Source organism: Dendrobates tinctorius, unplaced genomic scaffold (assembly GCF_039654945.1).
Source record: "Dendrobates tinctorius isolate UK_male_01 unplaced genomic scaffold, ASM3965494v1 ptg000013l, whole genome shotgun sequence".
Taxonomy (NCBI): Eukaryota; Metazoa; Chordata; class Amphibia; order Anura; family Dendrobatidae; genus Dendrobates; species Dendrobates tinctorius.
In genome coordinates, this window is record NW_027361681.1 from 7,013,079 (window position 1) to 7,037,487 (window position 24,409).

General features: G+C 45.9%; 1 non-coding gene across 1 annotated transcript; it reads left to right on the forward strand.

Annotated features, from left to right (window-relative positions):
• Positions 1–14,661: 14,661 nt before the first annotated feature.
• LOC141070319 (U1 spliceosomal RNA) lies at positions 14,662–14,825 on the forward strand. Its single transcript, XR_012226655.1, has one exon. It is a non-coding gene; the product is annotated as a U1 spliceosomal RNA (small nuclear RNA).
• The last annotated feature ends 9,584 nt before the right edge of the window (positions 14,826–24,409 follow it).

Genomic DNA, 24,409 nt, shown 5'->3' on the forward strand with positions numbered 1-24,409 from the left:
ATTGCAGCAGCCAGCGTCCTGCTTTGCGCCTGCTATATTGCGCTGCAGCCCGCTCTTGGCGTTCGCAGTTGCAACGCCGTGCACACGCCTATCTACGGTAAGTCCATTCGGTTGTAGTGCCATTCTTAACTACTCCGGCTTTGGCTACCGCACGTGTGCCGCTGAGTGTCTGTGATGTTAATACAGACTCAGCGTTTTTGTATTTGTGTTTTTTGGGTACAGCTCTGTGAGTTCTAACAGAGTCTGCTTGTGTGCACCAGGTACACTTCTTCCCTGTGCTCACTCCCGTCCGTGTGCTCTGCCTATTTTAGCAGCGGTTCTTACACCTGCCGCATGGTGGACCCCGGGCGGCGAACACGTTTATTTATATTTTTTAAGCGTGTTCCGCCGCCGTAACATAATACTAGCGCCAGGGTCTGGCTAAAAATGGCGGATCAGCAGCAACTGTTGCAATGCGTGCGACAGCTCGAGGCTCGCTTGACCACACTTGAGAGGGCTGTCGCAGCTTCGCAAGCCACGGATGCTGCTGTCCAGGCACTTACGGATGCAGTGGGACGTATGTCCATGTCCGCCCTTGCGCCGACAGTTACCCGCCTCCCGTTACCTGAGAAATATTCTGGGGATGGCGCCTCCTGCAGGGGTTTTATCAGCCAGTGCTCGATCCATCTGGAGCTGCTGGCTGCACAATTCCCTACAGAACGGGCCAAGGTGGCCTTTATTATATCCCTACTGTCGGGCAAGGAGCAGGAATGGGCAACGCCACTTTGGGAGCGTGGTGACCCGGATGTTTGGACCGCGGCTAATCTGCTTACCGCTATGAAGCAGGTGTTTCTTGGTCCATGGGTTACCCATGATACCTCTCTCCAATTGCTGGCCTTGTCTCAAGGATCACTCTCAGCAAGCCAATACGCCGTCCATTTTTGGACATTGGCGTCTGAGTTAGAACGGCCTGACAAGGCACTCATCCCAGTTTATTGGAGAGGACTAGCTGAGCATGTGAAGGATGCTCTCTCCACTAGAGAGATCCCTACCACTCTGGAGGAGCTAATCACCATCTCCTCCCGTATTGACCTCCGTTTTTCGGAGCGTGGTTTGGAGCGTGCTCACACCAAACGTAGAGGTACTCCGGCTCCCAAATTTTTTGAGCCTTTGGATCTGCCCGAGCCAGAGGTTCTACCCCCAGAGCCCATGGAGGTGTCTCACACCATTTCAGAGACATGTCCGGAGCAAGAGACCATTTGCGGTTGTCACCATCCGCCTGCTGCTTCTCAGGAAGACAGTGCCCCGCAATGGTCTGATTGCGAATCGGTTGGCGAGACTTTTGTCCCTCCTCGCCAGCGGCCGAAAGTTCTCGCATGGGCACACGCGCCCAATGCGGACAGCCATCGTGGCTATATGCAGACCACGAAGTCACTGGCCGGTTCGTATTGGTGGCCGCACAGAGCTCGGGATGTAAAGAAATTCATTTGGGCATGCACCCTATGTGCTAGAGATTGCCTTCCCGAACGGAGAGTGGCTACGCCCACCGATACACGGCGGCCTTCTCCTAAAACTCCCACTGTCTCCCGGGTGTCCCTCCTGAGACCTGGTGATCTGCTCTCCCCCGATACCGTCCGCATCTCCCGGTTCTTGGTTTCACCTACAAGGAGATCAGGCTCGCCTTTTGATGAGTCTGAGACCTGTGCTGCTGTCGGGCACAGGCTGATGGATCGGAGGGTTCAGAGAGGAGGGGGCCCTAGGAGGGGGGGCAATGTTAGGAATCTGGGTCATTCTATGCATATGCAGCAACCCAGATTCTCACATTTGTCTTTAGAGGCTAAGTCCTTTTTCCATGCTTCTGAGCATGCTCACGGGACGAGCTCTCACTGGAGTTCAGGAGTCAGGTGCTCAGGTCCTGCTCCTGATTTGATTGGTTATGCTCGGGGCTCTGAAGATTTCCGGCAGGTCCCGTACGCTATAAAAAGTGCGCATGGCCGCTATGCCATGCGCTAGTATTTTCTATACTTGCTGCTGTGTGTTTGGTGATGGATGCTTGGTCTGGTGGATGACCTATTACGAAACCCCTTTCCTCTGATATTACGTTTGTGTGAGTGATTGGGTCAGCCAGTATTGCGCTAGCGCCAGCGCGCTCAAGCATCCTCTATTGCAGCAGCCAGCGTCCTGCTTTGTGCCTGCTATATAGCGCTGCAGCCCGCTCTTGGCGTTCGCAGTTGCGACGTCGTGCACACGCCTATCTACGGTAAGTCCATTCGGTTGTAGTGCCGTTCTTAACTACTCCGGCTTTGGCTACCACACGTTTGCCGCTGAGTGTCTGTGAAGTTAATACAGACTCAGCGTTTTTTGGGTACAGCTCTGTGAGTTCTAACAGAGTCTGCTTGTGTGCACCAGGTACACTTCTTCCCTGTGCTCATTCCCGTCCATGTGCTCTGCCTATTTTAGCATCGGTTATTACACCTGCCGCACGGTGGACCCCGGGCGGCGAACACGTTTATTTATATTTTTTAAGCATGTTCCGTCGCCGTAACAGAACAACAGATGGGACGTCCATCCTGGTCATAGCGATCATTGTTCCTCCCTCAGAGTGGCGGGGTTCTCCTCTTCCAGAGCCTTGTGACATCCTCTGGACTGGAAGCAAGCTGGATCTTCTCCTTGGAGGACACCTGCAGGGACTGCATGGTTTTAGTAAGTGCAGCCATCCCTTTGGTCAACTCCTGGACCTGAAGACGCAGCTCTTCTGTCAGATCTTTATCCAGAGTCTGTGCATCAGCCTCCACAGGGATGGAAGGGAAAGATGTTGCTTCCTGGTGGTAGGTGATCACTTGGTGCCTAGGGGGCGCTGGACAGCTGACAGTTGGTTCCTGCAGTACCCGGATAGCCCTGTCCTTGAAATCAGCAAAGTCTAGATCAGGGTTCTGTAGGGCTATGATGCGCAGCTGTGCTCTGTGGCTACTAGATAGGAGACCCTCAATGAATTGCTCCTTTAACAGTCCGTCTCCATCTTTCACACTGTCAGGGTCAATCTGCTTGACGGCTCGCAGCGCCTCCTGCAGGTTAAGAGTATAGTCCATTATATTGTCCTGCGCTTTCTGTTTACATCCAAAGAACCTCATCTTGATTTCAGCTGCAGTGCGGGTGTCAAAGGTGCTTCTTAGCTTGGCGAAAGTCTTTTTAACAGTCTCTTTGTCAGTGTCCTGCCAGGCTTTTACTTCTCTCTGTGCTGCAACTGTTAGCTGCCCAATCAGGATGTTCACCTTCTGGTTTTCAGATACAGGATACACCTCAAACAAACTGCACAGTCTCTCTTTAAATTCACTCAGGGTATGTGACTCCCCTGAACACTGCGGTAGCCAGGCTGCTCCCGGTATGTAAGGCATAGACAGCGGCATTATGGGGACTGCTGCGGTGGGCGCTGTTTCTTGCGGTGCCCTGGAAGCAACACTGGCTGCTGGATTCAGCGGCGCTGTGGGGTCTACGGCGGCGTCCACCGCTGCATCACCGCATGCCTCGGACATTCTCCTTCCCCCTAGTTAACGGTTGCCAGGCCCCAGGGTTGAGCGGCTTACCGGCTGTTGGCCTCAGCTCCTCCTCTTCTCACGTGCTGTCCTCTCTTCCCGCGTGGCACTTCACTTCCTTGCGCTCCTTGCCAGGCTCCGCCCACGACGGCCCGCCTCTTTGGTTTCCCGCGCACGCCAAGCAGCGGGAAAATGGCGGCAATGGCGCCAACAGTCCACAGTACACAAAACAGTCTCTGGCACACAGGACCTGGGGATACTGGGCTCCGTAATCCTGTTCGTGATGCCAAAAATGGGTCGCCCTCCCAGGGCTGTGGGGTACTCGGTATCGGGCTGGTTACTCAGAGGGAGGTGTCACAGCAGCGGTGACCCGGTCCGTGGCCTTGGGCGCCCATGTAAAAGAGGTTTGAGAGGTGAAATAAAGTTTATGAGTGATTTGTGACGCCACCTGTGGTGTTCGGCAAGGGTGGTGTCAAGCCGACGCTGCAGACAGATCCTCTGGGACAGATGGTGGGGTGCAGCAGTGATGTTATAGCCCTCCACAGGCAGGGCTGTAGTCCCAGGGCAGAGTAGATGAAGATAATAGGTGTTGAGGAAGAGAGTGCAGTGTCTGGCACAGAGTTGTTGCAGTGCTGAAGAAGTTGCAGAAAGAAGGCAAGGACACAGCAGAATGTAGTTTCTTTATCTTTACTTGTAAGTGCAGTCCAGGGTCCAAATTACAGATGGCAAAGGAGATGATTAGCCTGGAAGCAACTCAGGAATCTCTCTATCAGATGGGTTGTGTAGTCTCCTCTCTAGCGCTTACTTGAGGTACATACAGTCCTGTGTTACACTGAAGTTCCTCCTTCTTCTTCCCTTTTGGATCTACCTCGTATGGCAGACAGCTGTAGCCTTCTATCTCTCTTGGCTCACCCTTCGCTGTTGTGCCTCCGAGTCTTAGTTGGGGATAGAGCATTTACAGCTTCCTATTCCTCTGGTTTCTGTTGTATCACCTTCAGTATCCATACAACCGTGGAGACCAGACTCCAGCTCATGCGCTATCACTGGGAGGGAGCTCTCTATCCTCAGCTCAACCTCCAGCTTCTCTCCGCACGTCTACACTCGTTGCCCTCACACTAACTGACCAATTTCCCTTCCTGGCCCTCAGAGAGCACTCCTCCCCCAATTCTGGTTCAGAGCTCCCTATGCTGCCCTGGAGTGGGAACTGTGTTGCATAACATGGTTAACTGTCAGAGAGACCCTTCATTGTTTCCAAGCCTGACATCACCCTCCCTGGAGGAAGGCAATGCCAGTGTGGCGACCATACTCCTGGGGGCGTCACATTAGCCAAACTCAACAATATGGCCACTTGTTCCTACCCAGTGTTGGAGGCTGGTCCCAACCTGGTTGGGGAGACATGGCTATATTGGTGGGTATGAGACACGGGCCTACCAGCCCCAACAAGAGGCCCCTCTCCAGTATCACTCTGGCCAGTACCAAGCACAATCCCAGGAGGCAGTACACTACCCACATCATGGGCAACAGTATGCCCCCACACAGGGCGATGGCCAAGCTGGGCAAAGTAGCCAGCAGCAAACACAGGCTGGTCTTCCGCCTTCTCCTCCCCAGTCGTACCAAAATTTATAATATTGCCATTTTGGTATTGCCTAATGGTATTTGCTTTGTTTTCTATGATGGAAAATGTTTATTCTACTCAATTTTCACATCTGCACAAAGGCCAATTTGGGCCATTGCCACGTTTCTCATATGGCAATAATATGTTTTGCTTAAAAAAAAAAATGACAAAAGTAAACATTTGTCTACTACATTTTACGTCTCTGTCTCAATTTAAAAAAAAACGTGTCAGCATACTAACATACGCTTACCAATGCAATTAGACAGTCATAGAATCATAAGGGGTTTAAATATATATATTTAGACAGTCATAAGCCAAAAAATCACAACATAGACACAGCATGCTCTTGCCAAGAAGTTTCCCCCTCAGGTAACATAAAGTAATTTGTGAAAATATCACGCACTATGAGCCCAGAGAGCGGTCAACGTTGAGGGTTGATAGGTGGTGTCGCCCTACGCACATTGTCTGACCCACGCACAACACCAGCAGAGGAGGAACAATCATGTATCCTGGTGAAGTTATGAAGAACCACACAGGCTTTAGCAACTTCATTAACATTTTGTTCACTCAGCTGAATGGCAGACTGGAGTACACGCCATTTGGCACAAAGAATGGCAAAGGAACACTACACCAATCGCCGAGCACGTGATAGGCGCAAGTTAAAAATTCTGCGCCGGTGGTCCAGGTTGCGCCGGGGATATGGCCTCATGACATTGCGCGTTAACTGAAACGCCTCATCTGCCACAAGGACATAAGGGACTGATTCTTGAGTGGAGCCTGGTAGCTGGTGTGGTGGAGGTAGATCCAACTGGTTAGTGCGTAGCCGCTGAGACATAATGGAAGTATTGAAGACTCGAGAGTCTCCCGTCCTTACATAGGCCCCATTGTCAAGAATTACAAACTTGTATTGAGGGTCGGCCAGAGCCAACAATACAACAGAAAAGTATTGTTTATAATTGAAGAATTGGGAGCCAGAGTTCGGCGGCTTACGCACCCGGATATGTTTGCCATCAAGGGCCCCAATATAATTAGGAAACTGGCATTCCTCCTCAAAGTCCCTTGATATCCTCAACCAGTCTTCCATCCTGGGCTCGGGCATGACGAGTTGATGGAGTCTTGACCAGATTTCACTACATGTCGACCTGACTATGCCAGAAATGGTAGATCTTCCAATGAGGAACTCATGGTGGAGGGCAGCATAAGACAGGCCAGTGGACAGGAAGCTGAAGAACAACAGAAATGGAACATTTTAGAATGCACAAATTAACTAAATACCAGGTACATACTTACCAAACTTGTTAGTAATTCAGATCTACTAACACACATATATTTTGTCGCACAATGACTAAGTGATATTCAGTACATATTACACATAACATTCTGGTGTGCAAGCTTAAACATATCTGGAATAAGATGAGGGCATTAAACCTAATTAAAGAAGCCAAAAATACATACTTTGGGCAACACATCATGAACATAGAGAATGTGGTTGTGTAGTACATACCGTAATGTGAAGAGAAGTCGCTCCTCTGCAGATACAGCCTTGCGCATCCTTGTGTCCTGAAAGGTTATCCCAGGGCGCACTGTCTCCAAGAGTAGATCAAATGTTGGAAGGTTTCTTGCGACAGTATTGGTAGAATTTTTCAGGATGCTCCCGCAGAGAAGAATAGAGGCGGTGAAAATGACCTCTTGTGAGTCGTTGCCTCAAAAGTGGATGGACCCACATGCGTCTCCTCCTCCGCGGATCCACTATCCGTGGGTATGGTTGACCAAAGTGGCGTGACAAAAGCCAGTTGAAGAAAACCTGCTTAGTTGTGTTGAAAGTCAGACTGTCTGCCATGTTGCACATACAACAGCAACACACCTAGTCAAGGCAAGGTCACAAATGGACAGAATGGAGGCAGCCACCTGTTCTTGAGCCAATAAATAGGGTGCAGGCTAATGATTTAAATAGTTAGCAGGCCTCAAAACCGTTAAATGTCCATTTTGCAAGCCTGTGAGAAAATCTCGCCATACGAATGCGATACGGATTACATACGGATTACATACGGATGCTGACATGCGCAAAATACGTGACCACTCCTTGCTTACGGATGATATATGTAGCACTATTTAGGGGTCATTCATCCGTATTACGCATGTAAAATACGGACCTTATTTTGCGTCGGTTAGTGTGACCCTGGCCTAACAAGTAATTTAGCTTCCAATCAAAGTGTTGTTTCAAGATGGATGGAGATGAGTCAAATATGAAACTCCTGAAAATTCACTTATCTTTGTTCACAAGTGAACATAGGAGATTTCTGAAGACCTTAACAGAGGAGTTGTTAACCCCTTAACCCCCGAAGCTTCTTTGGTTTTGCGTTTTCGGTTTTCGCTCCCCTTCTTCCCAGAGCCTTAGCTTTTTTATTTTTGCGTAAATATGGCTGTGTGAGGGCATGTTTTTTGCGGGACAAGTCATACTTTTGAATGACAGCATTGGCTTACCATGTTGTGTACTAGAAAGCTGGAAAAAAATTCCAAGTGCGGTGAAATTGCAAAATAAAGTGCAATTCCACACTTGTTTTTTGTTTGGCTTTTTTACTAGGTTCATTAAATGCTAAAACTGACCTGTCATTATGATTCTCCAGGTCAGTTTTTTCTTGTTTTTTTTGTCTGTGAAAACCAGCCTGTAGCTGGCATTTAAAGGAGACCGTGATGTTTGCTATGCATAGCAATACTGTTGTATTGGTGTGTGTAGTAGAAGCAATCAGAAAATCAGAGGTACAAGTCCCTTAAGGGGACTAGAAAATAAGCAAAAATTGTTTTTCAAAAATGTGAAAAAAAGTTTAAATCAGCCCTCTTTCCCCCATTAAAAATACAGAAATAAAAAAATAATTAAAAAATAGATATTAGAATATAATATTAGAATTATTCCGATCAGTAAATGGCGTAATGAGAAAAAATATGAAAAAATAAAATGCAATAATTGGTGCTCAAAACATCATATCTACACTAAAAGGGTATCAATAAAAACATCATCTCATGATTTAAAAAAAATAAGCCATCATACAGTCCTATTGATCAAAAATTGAAATATTATGGGTTTAGGAAAAAGGTGACAAGTGATTTTTAAAAAAAAAAAAAATTCCCATTTTTTTTCACCTCTTAAATTAAAAAATTATTATGTGTTTTTGATATCTGGATAATTGTACTGATCTGGAGAATCATATTGCTTGCTATAGTGAGCATGGTAAATAAAAACTCCAAAAAAACAATTGCAGAATTGATCTTTTATTTCAATTTCACAGCACTTGGAATTTTTCTTTACCAGCAGATCAGATGATAAAATGAATGGTGTCATTCAAAAAGTACAACTTGTCCTGCAAAAAATAGGCCCTCATATGGCTATGTGGATGGAGCAATCAATAAAAAAAGCTATAGCTCTAGAAAGAAGGGAAGGAAAAATAAAAGCTCAAAATTCGAAAAATCGCTCCAAAACAAAAGGTTTAAAGATGTGCGATTCAAGCTCTTTTGAAGAGGCACCAAAAATGGTCAAAGTTAAGGATCATAAATGCAGTGGTAGTTCAATGAAACTTAGTATGGCAGATGAAAGATACATCATACTTATTTCCCTTCAAGATCGGAAATTGTTTAGGAGCTTAGAACCACCATCAACCAGCTACACCTATTTACTGTTAAGAGAAGGCTGGCCATATATGGTCTTCATGGAAGAATTGTGGCCAAAAACCATATCTTCAACATGGGAACAAGGCTAAGAGACTCAAATATGCACAAAAACTTAGGAAATAGGTTTGCCGAAGGGCTGGAGAGCAGTAAAGTAATGAGTGTTTGTAGGCAACACTGAAGCTTAAAGGGAACCTGTTACCCCCCAGGGCATTTTTAAGTTAAAGAGCCACCTTCAGCAGCACTAAGGCTGCATTCTGTGAAGGTGGCTCTTCTGTTTCTGACCCCTAGTAACGCAGAAATATCAATTTTTATAAATAGCTCCTCATACTTGTAATGTGTCCCTTAGGTATTGTTATGATCCAGGTTGGATATGACAGAGAAAATGCACAAGTAACCTTTTTTTTTGTGAGCTGTTTGCTCAGGGTTGGTTTTGCCCCTGGTGGCCTTTAAGGGTTATTACACAGTGGTGTCTTTTTCTTAGTTTCTCCCCGGTGGCCATTAGGGTCATTGCACTTTGGTTACTTTAGTTTTGTGCACGTAATTATAAAACAGGTGTGATTGCTCTTTAAAAGAGTGTCAGGTGTGGTAATCATGGTGGGTGTTAGTCCTCAGTTACAAGCAAGCCTGGGTGAAGGATGGAGCTGAAGGAGAGTCCTGGAGTGGCAGCTATGGTGTCTGCGAGGAGGGCTGGCATGGATTGGTGGAGTTGCAGCTGTGGTGTCAGCAAGGAGTTCTTGCATGGCTTGGTGGAGTGGCAGCTATGGTGTAGAGCTGCACTCATGATGCTGGATTCGGTTGCTGGAAAGCTGGACTCAAGATGCTGGAAAGCAGGACTTAGGTGTTGGACTCCGTTGCTGGACAGTTGTACTCAGGTGCTGGGGATCCGGTCTGAGGAAAAGATGCACGCAGGTGGTGGGTTCTGTTGCTGGGAGTGTAAGCAACAGAGCAAAGCTAAGTGGTGTTCCCCTGTTTTGTCTCTTTTCCTTATGTGTGTTTTAGTGCAGTGGTGGGATTAGTTTCCGCACCGTCCACTTCACTAGTGAGGGTTTAAGGTGCAGGGCAAGTCAGGGTTTTAAGGTTCCTGATCGTCGCCTGGTGCGGAAATGGCCTACGGAACATTAGGAGTGTAGAGACACTGACTCAGGGGAGTGCAGGAGGTCTCCACTTCCCCATTCCCTATCGCAGGGCCACCATTGTTATTGTTACCCAGGTTTTCCCTTTTATTGTTTAAATTCACCTTACTGGAGGCGGGGTTTCCAGACATACGTGTATTTCCAAAATTTGCCTGTTGGAGGCAGCGTATCCAGCTGCACATTTTACTATTTAAATTCGCCCAACTGGAGGAGGTGTATCCAGGGTCACGCGTGTCATCTAAATCCGCCCTGCTGGAGGCGCTGTGTCCAGCCACACATGACCATGACAGGCATGGTGTGTCCCCCTGTATCAGCTACCTACCATCCGTCCATCATGCCTCTGTCCTGTGTCTAGGGGTCAGAAACAGAAGAGCCACCTTCACAGAATGCAGCCTTTGTGCTGCTGAAGGTGGCTCTTTAACACCCTGGGGGGGTGACAGGTTCCCTTTAAAGGAGTTTTCCCATGAACAAAGCACATTTTAATTAATAGATCTTGGAACAAAAATAAAATCCACAATTGTTTGTGTTAAAAAAAAATGTGCCTGTGGTGAGATAATCATATAAATGTGCCCCTGCTGTGTACTGTCTAATGATTGACCATACCACATCTCCTGTGCAGCGGAGGAAATGAAACAATATACAGACAGGACAGCATGGGATCACAGCTGATTGTTTTTGTCAACAAAAGATTTCACTGTCTGTTTTTAAGCAATGGTTTACCATTTACCTCTAGATCAAGAAAATTTATTTTTTCCTTATTAACCTCTGCCGATCATATATTGGCTCCAATATTGATCATATATTGGGAATTAATTCAGTTTCACATTACTTGAATGGTATAGCAGATATGCCAGAACAACAGAGACAATTTTTAATAAGGGGTTTAAAATTCATATTAGAACATAACCTTTTTACCTTCCAGGGGCAATTGTATATACAAGCGGCTTGGCACCGCAATGGGGACTCGGGTAGCGCCAAGTTTCGCAAATCTTTTCATGGGGTACTTCGAGTCCTCATCGCCCCTGTGTCAGCAACCTTACTGCAACATCATAATATATTATTGTCGTTTTATTGATGATTTAATTGTATTTTGGAAAGGCACTGAAGTTGAAGCTCAAGAATTTATTGTGGCATTAAACAGGAATGACTGGGGTATTACTTTTTCGGCAGAGGTTAATAAGGAAAAAATAAATTTTCTTGATCTAGAAATATCCCATAAAAATAAAAAAATTTGCACGAAAACATATTTCAAGAAAACTGACACAAATGGTTTCCTCGATTATCGAAGTGCACACCATCAAAAATGGAAGCAAAACATTCCTTATAGCCAATTCCGCAGAATTAGGAGAAACAATACAAATAAGGAAGATTATGTGGAACAATCGAAAATTCTCATTGATAGGTTTACGGATAAGAAATATCCAAAACGATTAATCATGGCAGCATACAGAACTAATCTAGAAAGAACTCAGCCGGCGTGTTTATCTAGAGAGAACAATAAAAACAAGGAAGTGGAAGAGGCGATAACTAAAGGAGGAGGAGAAAAACCTGAGCAGATAATTAATATAAACAAAAATAGGAATAAGGAAAGAAAAAAAGATGGGTGGCCGTACAATTTTATTACCGCTTTTAATCGTAGTAATACAGAGATAATAAATATTTTAAACAAATATTGGTACTTGTTGAAGAAGGATACTTTTTTGAAAAAACTTTTACCAGATAGACCCAATATTACCTTTCATATGGGCCAAACGGTGAAGGGTATAATTGCCCCTAGTAATCTCAGAATGACCAAAGATAAGGAACGGGAATGTATAAAGAAAAAAGAAAAAATTAGAATAAATGAAACTGATGCTTTCAAACTGGGTATCTATCGATTTGGTTCCCGAAAATGTTGTACCTGTGAAGTTATCAGTCATATGACTCAGTACATTACGTCATACAGTACGTGTGAAACCATAGCAATCACGCAAAAATTAACGTGTGATAGTGATTTTGTTATATATGTTATCACCTGTGCCTGTGGGCTACAATATGTGGGTCGGACCACTCAGTCCTTACGATCTCGTATGAATGGCCACAGACACAATACTAAAAATGTTTTTTTAAAGCAGAGTTTATCCCGGCACTTATCTTTGAAGCATAATAAAACATTCAATATTTCTGTGACTCCGCTGGAGCAAATGCCTGAGAATTGTACTAATAGGATACAAAAGCTAAACCGGAAAGAATCATATTGGATCTCCCGTCTGGGTACATTATACCCGGATGGATTAAATGATGTTATAGAGGGCATATGATATTTAAATTAGGAAGAGTTTTAAGGAAGAGTTTTAAATTTTGCTATAATGTACATGTTTGTAGGATTTTATATTTTTGTATCAAATCACACTTCAGTATGTTTAATAACATTTTAAAGAAATTTTACACATAATATTATTTATAGTGTTTTTAGAAAAAGGGAAAAAAAAATTTTTTGTGAAAAGTTTGGAATATTTTTATATATATACTTTTTAATGGTTTTTTTATGTGTGAAAAATTTTTTGTGCGAAACTTTTTGTGTAACATTTATTTGGTATATGGGTTTTGTTTGATTCCTCAGAGTGCAAAATCCTGTATATCTGAGTATCTGGGTGTGTCTGAAAAACAGACCTTTCAGCCCCCACCCAAAACCACATGCAGGGAGATCTGCTATAAAATGTGTTCAGACAGATCCGTTTATATTCTTGACATTATACCTGAGGAAGACTCTTAGCAGTCGAAACCGGTTGTATTCTATTTTGAATTAAAAATAAAAATCATCCTTGAATCTAAATATCAAGTTCCATCATCATCCTTCAGGAGCGCATATTGCTGGGAAAAACATTCGCCAAATGTTATAACCTATGAAAGCGCTGTCCAGTGCTCTCACTAGTTCCCAGATCTTTGCAGCAAACTGAATGGAAAGAGGAATGGAGTGATCCAGGGATTGGATCTACATGCAGTATCTCAAGACACCAAATACGTGAGTGTATTCACACTGAGTATATACGTTTGATAATTAACTACTACACTTAGAAGCTTGCGCTTCCCATTTTACTCCCTATAATCCCCTTTTGTTTCATGAAGACACAGATGGATTTGAACTGACGTTCATGCACACAGGATCTGTGGTTAGCTTTGGTTAGAAGTTTGGAACATCTTCCTCGCCATGTTCTGGCAAAAACTGTGTGCAAGTATATCTAGCATAGATGCTACTTTGAAGGAAAAAGACCATCACAGCGAATATTGATTTGATTTAGATTTTTCGTTTGTTTTTTTTTTTCACTTTATATTTTGTTAATTAATAAAAAAAATACTAATAACTCTTGTATTTTTTTAAACCATTCTTATTTTTCAGCCTTTTTCCACGGTACTGCATGTTCACCAGTGTCCTTGCTTAGAGAAGGGACTAAAGAGAAATATAATAGTCAACAACAATATTCCTTAAGAGTTTGGAGTTCTTTTGTCCTGGTCACCCACTCACAAATGTAAATTGGTTAAGCTTGTTAATATATTTTCCTTATAATATCTGCCACAATGTTCTTGATTTTAGACCTGGTTAATGCCACTTCTGGATTTTTCCAGCACTGAAAGGGAGCTTTCCATTTACTCTGTGTGAAGTTAGTAGTCGACACAGCCCCCTTGTCTGTATCTGCCTCTGACCAGACAAAACATGACTCTGCCAAAACTTTCTATCTTAAAAGGGAAACTCTCATTTTGTACATCTTTTTTGATCTGTAGACTGCATGGTGTTTAGAAAAAGAAGCTGAGCAGAATGATATACACTGCCTTGAAAAAGTATTCATACCCTGTGAACTTTTCCACACTTTTTCATATTACACCCACAAGTGTAAATGTTCTTTGTTATGCATATACCAACACAAAGTAACAAAAGAAAAATGTGGATTATTCCGCACTACTGGAGGAATGGATAGAAGGAGCTTTATTTTTGTGGTTTTATTATCAACACATTTTGAAGTATAACGCAGTTCTTCTTCAGGATCCAACCACATATACTGTATATTCTCCGTTAAGAGAAAATACAGCTTTAAAGGAATGGTATTCAAATAAAGGCGCCAAAGAAAAACTTGACATGTCAAAGACCAACTCTTAACCGTTCTGATGAAAAAACAAATTCAATTATTCCAGTATAAAATATAGTCATATGTTGAAGGATTTTACATGAAGTAAAACTCAAAAGTACTCTATCATGTTTTAAAAGTGTTTTTCTTAAAAATAAATTATCTTGTTTTTGTATATATGAAAGAAAAAATATGTAAATTAAAATCAAATCAAATTAACTGATGGAGTTGAACTGGTAGATTTTTGGTATTTGGTGTCAATAATTGGCGCTATTAAGTGAGCCATGGAGAATGGATTTACCAAAATGCATTCTGGAATAGACAACAACTATAAAATAATATAGATTGATAGTTAAAAGAGAAATCATAGAATGATATGAAAATAAAAATGGATGCGAATGAATAATTATAATTAAGTTAAAATTAAATAATTTATGTAAGTGATGGAGATATTTTTATACATTATTGATAATTAAATTTCTTTAAATGGCAAAGTGGAAATATGATTCAAACCAGTGTTTCTGATGCAAAAATGTATTTGAGCTTACTGAAGGGTTGTGTCATGGTGAAATATTATTGACGGGGGGATGTGAAAGTAGTAAGTGCATGGTATGATTGAAAAATATTTTTCTATACTTACCTGGCAGGGGAGATACCATGATCACTAAGGTGGTTCTCCCAGGGTGAGGCTCATCCATTGCACTCCGGGTGTGCTGACCCCTGTGATGTCCCCAAATGCGGGAAACTCGACTGCATAATTTGTAGCAGTGGAGGACTGCGTTCGCGCTTTCCTCTGATTTTTTTTTTTAAAGAAAGAAAGAAAAATATTTTTCTTCCCTTCTGCATAGGAAGGAAGCCATAGTATGACATAGAATGTAATAGAGGGCAAAAAAGGGGAAAAAGAAAAATGGGTGGGAAAAAGAAGAGAAATATATATATAGACATGAAAATGTAGATATAAGATTAAAATTCACTTTTATTGGAGGAGAAAAAAAATGGCCATAGGAACCATTGAAAAGAAAAAGTGTGTGACGCAGGTGTGAGAAACTAGGTAAGAGGGAAAAACAGTTCACATATCTGTACTGAGCTCACCGTTGGAATTCCCCATACCTCTGACAGTGAAAGTAGGTCAGTGATGACATATGCGTGAGAACTAGGTCAGGGAGCTCCTTTTTCTAACCGGTAAGAAACTGACATGAAAGACTATGGGATTGAAGGAAAGAACAAAGGAATTGGTGTGTTTGGGTCTATAATACACTTATGTACGTGAAGCTCTGAATTAAACCTGAAGTAAAAGTTAATAATTTAATTTATAAGCTAAGTGCCCACGTTGCAGAAATGCTGCAGCATTTTCCGCAGCATTTCCGCAACTCCCCACCACGGGTAAAATGCATGCGGAATTCGCATGCATTTTCCCACAAAACACTAGCGTTTTGCAAGCGTTTATAGCTTGAAGAATGCTAGCGCTTTCCAAGCGATTTGAAGCATCGCTTGGAAAGTGATTGATAAAGTTGGTCACACTTGTCAAGCATAGCACTTGACAAGTGTGACCAACTTTTTACTACTGATGTTGCCTATGCAGCATCAGTAGTAAAAGATAGAATGTAAAAAATAATAAAAAAAATAACAAATAGGGATATACTGTACTTACCTTCTGTCGGCCCCCCGGCCCTCAGCGACGCTGCCGGCAAGCTCCATTCCAAGAGATGTATTGTGAGAATCACCTCAGATGACATAGCGGTCATGTGACCGTGACGTCATCTCAGGTGATTCGTGCAATGCATCCCTGGGAACAGAAGATGCTGGCAGCGTGGCTGAGTCACGGGAGCACTTGAGGGGGCCATTAGAAGGTGAGTATTTCCCAATTTTTTTATTTTTTATTTTTTTTTAATTCTATTTTTTTTACAGGGATATGGTACCCAGGGGCATGGAGGAGAGTCTCTCTCCTCCAGACCTTGGGTACCATCCGCACATGAAGCGCTCACTTTACGCATGGTGGGCATAGCCATATGCGTAAAGTGAGCATTTCAATGCAATCCTATGGCGGCGGAATCGCCGCAATGCCGCAGAAATAATGAACATGCTGGGGAATCCCTTAGGGGTGCATGGGGTTGTGTTTTATTAGTGTTTTTTAAGCGTTTCCGCTGTGGAAAAAGTGCAACAGAACCGCATAAAAAGCACAACGTGGGCACACAGCCTTATAGTTAAAAGAGGTACAGTAGAAAAGAATTTGAAGTAAAAATCTGCAATAGAATATAAAAAAAATGTTTATTCTAAAATTAAAATGTGCATTTCAAATGTGTATTTAAAACGAGTGAAGTTTCATGCATGTATTATAGTTATTATAGAAGTTTAACTTTTGTGTATACAGACCTGACATATTATATGACACAGAGGTTAATACATAGACAATAAAAACATGTATAAATATAAGCACATATATAGATTATGCATAAAAATGCATCTTTTGATTGTTGCTATAAAAATACATCATTAACCTCATTCAAACAATGAAGTTTTAGGGTGTTGAGCCTATAGATCCAATAAATCTCTTTTCTGTTTAACTGTTGGATGCAGTTCTGCTTATCTGAGGAGATATGTTCAATGGGACTAATTAGTAGTTCTTCAAAGGCCTCTTTACATTGGCGATGCAACAGCGATCCCGACAACGATACGACCCGGTCAGGATCGCTGGTGCATCGCTAAATGGTCACTAGTGAGCTGCCACACAGGCAGATCTCACAGCGATGCAGCAGCGATACAGCGGTCGTTACTTACCTTTCAGATGTGGCGATTCTGACGTCCTTCCGTCCGCGTCCACGCGTCGCTCGTCGGCGCCAGCAGGAAGCCCAGCAGGAAGCGCCCGACGAGAAATGGAGCTGCGCGATCTCGCACGATCAACGACAGACAGCGGGGGAGCCGGTCGGAGGTAAGTATCACACATAGTGTTGAGCTTTCCGATACCGCAAGTATCGGGTATCGGCCGATATTTGCTGTATCGGAATTCCGATACTGACTTCCAATACTTTTTTCATATCGGATACCGGAATCGGAAGTTCCCATAATGCTATCAGCCTGCTCGCTTTGATTCAGCCAATGGGATTCCTCAGAAGTGTGGGCACATCCTGTTAGGCATGTAGGCATGTTAACTATTGGCATGGCTGTGATTGGCTGCTGAAATGATGTCATGATGCACTATAAAAGCCACCGCCGCCGCCATTTCTGGTCACTCTGCTGTGAATTCAGCTAGGGACAGGCTGCTGTTGAAGACTGTGAGGGACAGTTAGAAATAGCGATTCTCAAAACAATATTGTGCTTTACCCAGGCTACATAAACCACCACTGTAGCTTGCCTTTCCCTAGCAGCAGTGTTCACAGCTGTCTGCAAGGGCTGTATGAGTGCAGCTCACGCTGTGGAGTGGGTCCTGCAGCCACGTCTGGTTGTAGGCCGCTCAGCGTGCCTCACTGCTGCCTCATATATATTTTTCTTTTTGAGCTGCTTATTTTAAAAAAATTCTATCTAGTGTGCTTCCATCCGTATCCATATACGTTGGTTGCAAACACTAGTAGTAGACAGCGGAGCCTTTCTGCAGCCTGTCAGTGCTAGTGCCCACTTAGCTGCACTGTTCACGGCTGTCTGATAGGTCTCTGACTGTGTGTGAGTGCAGCTCACGCTGAGTAGTGTGTCCTGCAGCTACGTCTGGTTGTAGGCCGCTCAGCGTGTCACTGCCTCACACATTTTTCTTTTATTGCAGCTCATTTTTTCTCCTATTACTGTGCATCCATCCGTATCCATATACGGTGGTTGCAAACACTCTAGGAGTACACAGCGGAGCCTTTCTGCAGCCTGTCAGTGCTAGTGCCCACTTAGCTGCACTGTTCACGGCTGTCTGAGAGGTCTCTGACTGTGTGTGAGTGCAGCTCACGCTGAGTAGTGTGTCCTGCAGCTACGTCTGGTTGTAGGCTGCTCAGCATGCGTCACTGCCTCACACATATATTTCTTTAATTGCAGCTCATTTTTTCTTCTCCTATTAGTGTGCATCCATCCATATCCATCTACATTGGTTGGTTGCAAACACTATATAGGAGTAGATAGAGGAGTCTTTTTTCTGGCTTGTGCCCTTCAGCTGCAGCCAGATTAGTATTACCCAATTTTTTTAGAGCCTCATCTTTTGCATTGTAGGTTACCTGCCTGCATTGTAATAGCTCCAGAAAGTTGGTGATACTCTGACTTTCAAATCTTTGGTCACATCCTTTTAGTTTTTTTTCCCCCCAAAAAAAACAACAAAGTTCACCAAACACTACATTTGAAAGTTGTGTAGGCCACATTATCTCCTATTAAAGTGTAGTCGACACACACACTTCATAAAATTAGTGTTTCTTATACCTGTAACCAGCTGTTCAGGGACAAGCACACTAAGGCCCCCCTTTGTACTTTTCTGCCTATCTTTCTCAGTCTAGCAAGATGAAGAAGGCAGGGAGTAAGGCACGTGGCCGTTGGCGTGGAGTTTCAGCAGGGAGAGGATGTGGGGATTCTGCAGGGAGAGGACGTGGGGATTCTGCAGGGAGAGGACGTGGGGATTCTGTGCCTGCTATTGGCACCAGTGAGTCAGCATGCCCCAGTTTTAGCAGGCAACAGTCCTTTATGCGCAGCTTTGTAGGACCTCACCATACCCCACTGCTGCGGGAGGAACAAATTGAAGCCGTTGTCGGATGGATGGCAGCTAACGCATCGACTTCAATTACTTCCACATCCTCTCAGGGCCAGAGCACCGAAGAGCAACCATCTGTCTCTTCACCACCTGCCAAAGTGCCCAGACAGTCAGAGACCCCTGGACAGGAGCCATCACAGTCTCTACTTCTGTTTTCGGAATCTGTTGGTTTGGAAAGAGGGGGCCAGCCAAGCAGCATTCCAGAATGTGAAGAAGAGGGAGTATGCAGTGATGCGCAACTTCTTTGTCCCTCTGAATCTGAAGAGGCGGGTGGGCCAGTGCCTATGGTCAGCACACCTCAGTACGCATCAGATGATGACGAGACACAGTTACCACTTTCTGGTGCGTACGGTGCTGGCGAGACAACCCAGGAGAAGCAGGTGTTTGAAGAGGGGAGTGTAGATGATGAGGTCCTTGACCCATCATGGCGTGAGGAACAGGAAGGTGGTGGGAGCAGCTCTGAGGAAGAGATTCCCCGAACGGCCAAAACCGGAGGGAGAAGGAGGGGGCAGACTTGGTTGCCTGTAGCCTCCACTTCGGCACCCGTTAGGAGCATTCCACTTTCAAAAGGCAAAAAGGGCGCTCCCAAGACTTGCAGTGCGTGGTCCTTTTTTGACACAGTTGCAGATGACATTTGCTTTGTCAAATGCAAGCTGTGTCATCAGAGAGTCAAAAGAGGGAAAAATGTCAGCAACCTCAATACCACTAATATGTGGAAACATGTGCGGACCAAGCATGAGCTGGAGTTACACAGACACACTGAAGACGTAGGCCAACGTACAGCACCACCTACCACCTCTTCAGCTCGTGTTGGGGCCTCTTCCTCCAGCTCACACACAGCTGGTTCGGCTTCCTCACAGGATCGCCAAGGAAGAACCTCTGGCACTGTTGTCCAGAGACCCTGTGACATTCCACCCAGAGCACCATGTTCCAAGTCATCCTCACACTCCCAGGCCACTCGGCAGCCATCGGTAGCACAGGCATGGGAGAAAAGGCGGCCATACTCGGCAAACCATCCCCGAGCACAGGCTCTGAATGCTGGCATTGCCAAACTACTGTCCCTTGAAATGCTGTCATTCAGGTTGGTGGAGACTGACACCTTCCGGGACTTCATGGCATTGGCAGTCCCACAAAACACTGTGCCCAGCCGCTTTTATTTCAGCAGGCGAGCTGTCCCTGCCCTGCAGAAACATGTGGAGGCAAACATAAAACATGTGCTACTAAACGCCGTCAGTAGCAAGGTCCACCTGACCACCGATGTGTGGACCAGTAGCCATGGACAGGGACGATACCTTTCGATCACTGCCCATTGGGTCAATGTTGTGGAGCCGGGTACAGATCTGGAGAGTGGCGCTCTACGTGTTCTGCCAACTCCATGGATTGCAGGAATCCAGTCTGTACACATTGACTCCTCCTCCTACTCAAGTTCCTCTGAAACAGCGCAGCAGGAGCCTGTTACGACCGATATGAGCACAGCCGTGGCCAAACGTCAACAGGCCGTACTGAAATTAATTTAATTGGGGATTCGAAGCCACACAGCGCAGGAGCTCTGGAATGCCATCAAGCAGGAGAGCGACGTGTGGTTTCTGCCAGCGAATCTCCTGCCGGGCTTGGTAGTGTGTGACAATGGCCGAAATCTGGTGGCAACTCTTGGCCTTGGCAACCTCACTCACATCCCATGTCTGGCACATGTGCTGAACTTGGTCGTGCAGAGCTTTCTGAGGGACTATCCGGATCTTGATGCACTGCTGCACAAGGTCCGCATAGAGTGCGCTCACTTGCGGCGTTCCAGCACGGCAAGATCGCGCCTTGCTGCTCTGCAGCACCGATTACGCCTTCTGGAACATCGCATCATATGTGACCTACCCACCAGGTGGAATTCAATGTTACATATGTTGAAGCGGTTGTGTGAGCAGCAGGCAGCAGTCATAGAGTACCAGCTGTATCAGGCGCAAACAAGTCGCAATGTGCGCCGGTCACACTTCAGCACCACTGAGTGGGCCTCTATGAAGGACATCTGCTTCGTTTTGCGTGCCTTCGATGATTCCACGCGGATGGCGAGTGCAGGTGATGCACTAGTCAGCATGACTGTCCCCCTTATCTGCATGCTTCAAAAAACACTGCAAGTACTAAGGGAGGAGGTTTTGGAAGAGGTGGAGGATGAGGAGTCACAAATGCCATCTGCTTCTGGACAGTCTGCGCTACGTGCTTCCTCACAAAGGCCTAGGCAGGGGACACTTTGTGAGGAGGATGAGGAGGAGTCGATGGAGGAGGAAGACAAAGGAGGGAGGTACACAAAGCTCTAGTCAGTATGTACAGCGAGGGTGGGGTGATGCAGAGCAGGCAGAGATCGCGCCTCAAGCAGGGGACAGCGGTTCTTTGGCAGTTGGGAGTCTGCAGGACATGGTTGACTTCATGCTGCAGTGCCTGAGAAACGACCGCCGCATCGCCCACATTCTCTACACGGCTGATTATTGGGTGTACACCCTCCTAGATCCTCGCTACCGGGACAACTTTGAAACCCTCATACCAACGTTGAACCGGGAGCGTAAACTGCGGGAGTACCAAGACACACTGGTGCAGGCCATCATGTTTTCCATTCCACCCGACAGCAGTGGTGCTAGTGCTTTACAAAGCACCGCTGTGCGTCGACCCAGTGGAGGAAATTCGGCACAAAGAGGGAGCAGAGGCAGCGCCTCAGCACAAGGCAAGACCACTATGGCCCAAATGTGGCAAAGTTTTGTGTGTTCGCCATAATTGTCTACACCATCACTGACGGCTCCAGTCAGCAGGGGGCAACGTTTCCGTCAGATGGTGAAAGACTACATGTCTTGCCCTGTGAGTGTACTCCCAGATGGCTCTTCCCCCTTCAAGTTTTGGGTCTCTAAGCTGGATACATGGCCAGAGCTTAGCCAGTATGCATTGGAGGTGCTGGCTTGCCCTGCTGCCAGTGTATTATCGGAACGCGTCTTTAGTGCCGCAGGTGGTGTACTAACTGACCGTCGCACGCGACTTTCTTCCGATGACGTCGACCGGCTTACTTTTCTGAAAATGAACAAGGCCTGGATCTCCCCAGAATTTGCCAGTCCTCTTCTCGACTAAATAATTGGTTGGCAACTGTATCCAGGTCTCCTGTTGTGTTCATGTTTCTACCACCTGAACTATAATCCCTGGGCTTCAACACAGCCAGTTGTTGCTCAGATGTGTCGTCTGCACAGAGAAAAACACTAGCTCCTGTGTTACTGGGGTTCGGTAACGCCAGCTGCTCCCCTGCTATGTGGACGGTAAAGTCTCCTGCTCCATCCACATTCAAACTACTACTGATTTTTAACCCTACTCCACTTAGGCCTCTGGCTTCAATGTCTCTAGTATTTCCCCTGGCCTCCAACCCCGCCAGTGACAGCTCTTAAGTGGCGTCTGCATAATCCACACTTGTTCCAGTGTTACTTGGCCTCAGTCACGTCAGTCGATCCCCTGATGTGTGTCCGGCAAGGTCTCCTGCTCTGTCCACATTCCCATTACTAGTAGTGTGAATGAGGACAGAGCAGGAGACCTTGCCGGACACACATCAGGGGATCAACTGACGGGACTGAGCCCAAGTAACACAGGAACAAGTGTGGATTGTGCTGACGCCACTTCAGAGCTGTCACTGGCGGGGTTGGAGGCCAGGGGAAATACTAGAGACAGTGGAGCCGGAGGCCATAGTGGAGCACGGTTACAATCAGTTGTAGCCTACTACCTCTATAAAACGTGCTGCAAGTTGGCCTCAGCCAGCTCCATGCCTCATCCTGGGCTCCAACAACCTCAGTTGGTGTTCAGAAGTGCCGTCTTCACAGAGAAAAACACACTAGCTCCTGTGTTAGTGGGGTTCAGTAATGCCAGCTGTTCACCTGCTGTGTAGATGGCAAAGTATCCTGCTGCCTCCACATGCCAACACCATCAGGCCTCAGCCTGCTCCAGGCCTCATCCTGGGCTCCAACAACGTCAGTTTGTGTTCAGAAGTGCCGTCTTCACAGAGAAAAACACACAAGCTCCTGTGTTAGTGGGGTTCAGTAACGTCAGCTGTTCCCCTGCTGTGTGTACAGCAATGTCTCCTGCTGCCTCCACATTTAAAAAACAGCAGGCCTCAGCCTGCTCCATGACTCATCCTGGGCTCCAACAACGCCAGTTGGTGTTCAGAAGTGCCGTCTTCACAGAGAAAAACACACTAGCTTCTGTGCTAGTGGGGTTCAGTAATGCCAGCTGTTCCCCTGCTGTGTAGACGGCAAAGTCTCCTGCTGCCTCCACATGCCAAAAAACAGCAGGCCTCAGCCTGCTCCATGCCTCATCCTGGGCTCCAACAACGCCAGTTGGTGTTCAGAAGTGCCATCTTCACAGAGAAAAACACACTAGCTCCTGTGTTAGTGGGGTTCAGTAATGCCAGCTGTTCCCCTGCTGTGTAGACTGCAAAGTCTCCTGCTGCCTCCACATGCCAACACCATCAGGCCTCAGCCTGCTCCATGCCTCATCTTGGGCTCCAACAACATCAGTTGGTGTTCAGAAGTGCCGTCTTCACAAAGAAAAACACACTAGCTCCTGTGTTAGTGGGGTTCAGTAACGTCAGCTGTTCCCCTGCTGTGTGGACGGCAATGTCTCCTGCTGCCTCCACATTCAAAAAACAGCAGGCCTCAGCCTGCTCCATGCCTCATCCTGGGCTCCAACAACGCCAGTTGGTGTTCAGAAGTGCCGTCTCTGCAGAGAAAAACACTCCTGTGTCAGTGGGGTTCAGTAATGCCTGCTGTTCCCCTGCTATGTAGACGGCAATGTCTCCTGCTCCATACACATGCAAACTACTACAGATTTGTAACTGCTCAACTTAGGCCTCTGGCTCCACTGTCTCTAGTATTTCCCCTGGCCAACAACCACGTCAGTTGATCCCCTGATGTGTGTCCGGCAAGGTCTCTTGCTCTGTCCACATTCACATTACTAGTAGTGTGAATGAGGACAGAGCAGGAGAGCTTGCCAGACACACATCAGGGGATCAACAGACGGGACTGAGCCACAGTTGCACAGGAACAAGTGTGGATTGTGCAGACGACACTTCACAGCTGTAACTGGTGGGGTTATTGGCCTGGGGAAATACTAGAGACAGTGGAGCCGGAGGCCATAGTGGAGCACGGCGACAATCAGTAGTAGTCTACAACCTGTATAAAACCAGCTGCAAGTTGTCCTCCGCCTGCTGCATGCTTCATCCTTGGCTACAACACAGCCAGTTGTAGCCTGGAAGTGCCGTCCGCACAGATACAAACACTCGCTCCTGTGTTAGTGGGGTTCAGTGACGCCAGCTGTTCCCCTGCTGTGTAGACGGCAATGTCTCCTGCTGCCTCCACATGCCAACACCATCAGGCCTCAGCCTGCTCCATGCCTCATCCTGGGCTCCAACAACGCCAGTTGGTGTTCAGAAGTTCCGTCTCCGCAGAGAAAAACACTCTAGCTCCTGTGTCAGTGGGGTTCAGTAATGCCTGCTGTTCCCCTGCTGTGTAGACGGCAATGTCTCCTGCTCCATACACATGCCAACACCATCAGGCCTCAGCCTGCTCCATGCCTCATCCTGGGCACCAACAACGCCAGTTGGTGTTCAGAAGTGCCGTCTCCGCAGAGAAAAACACTCTAGCTCCTGTGTCAGTGGG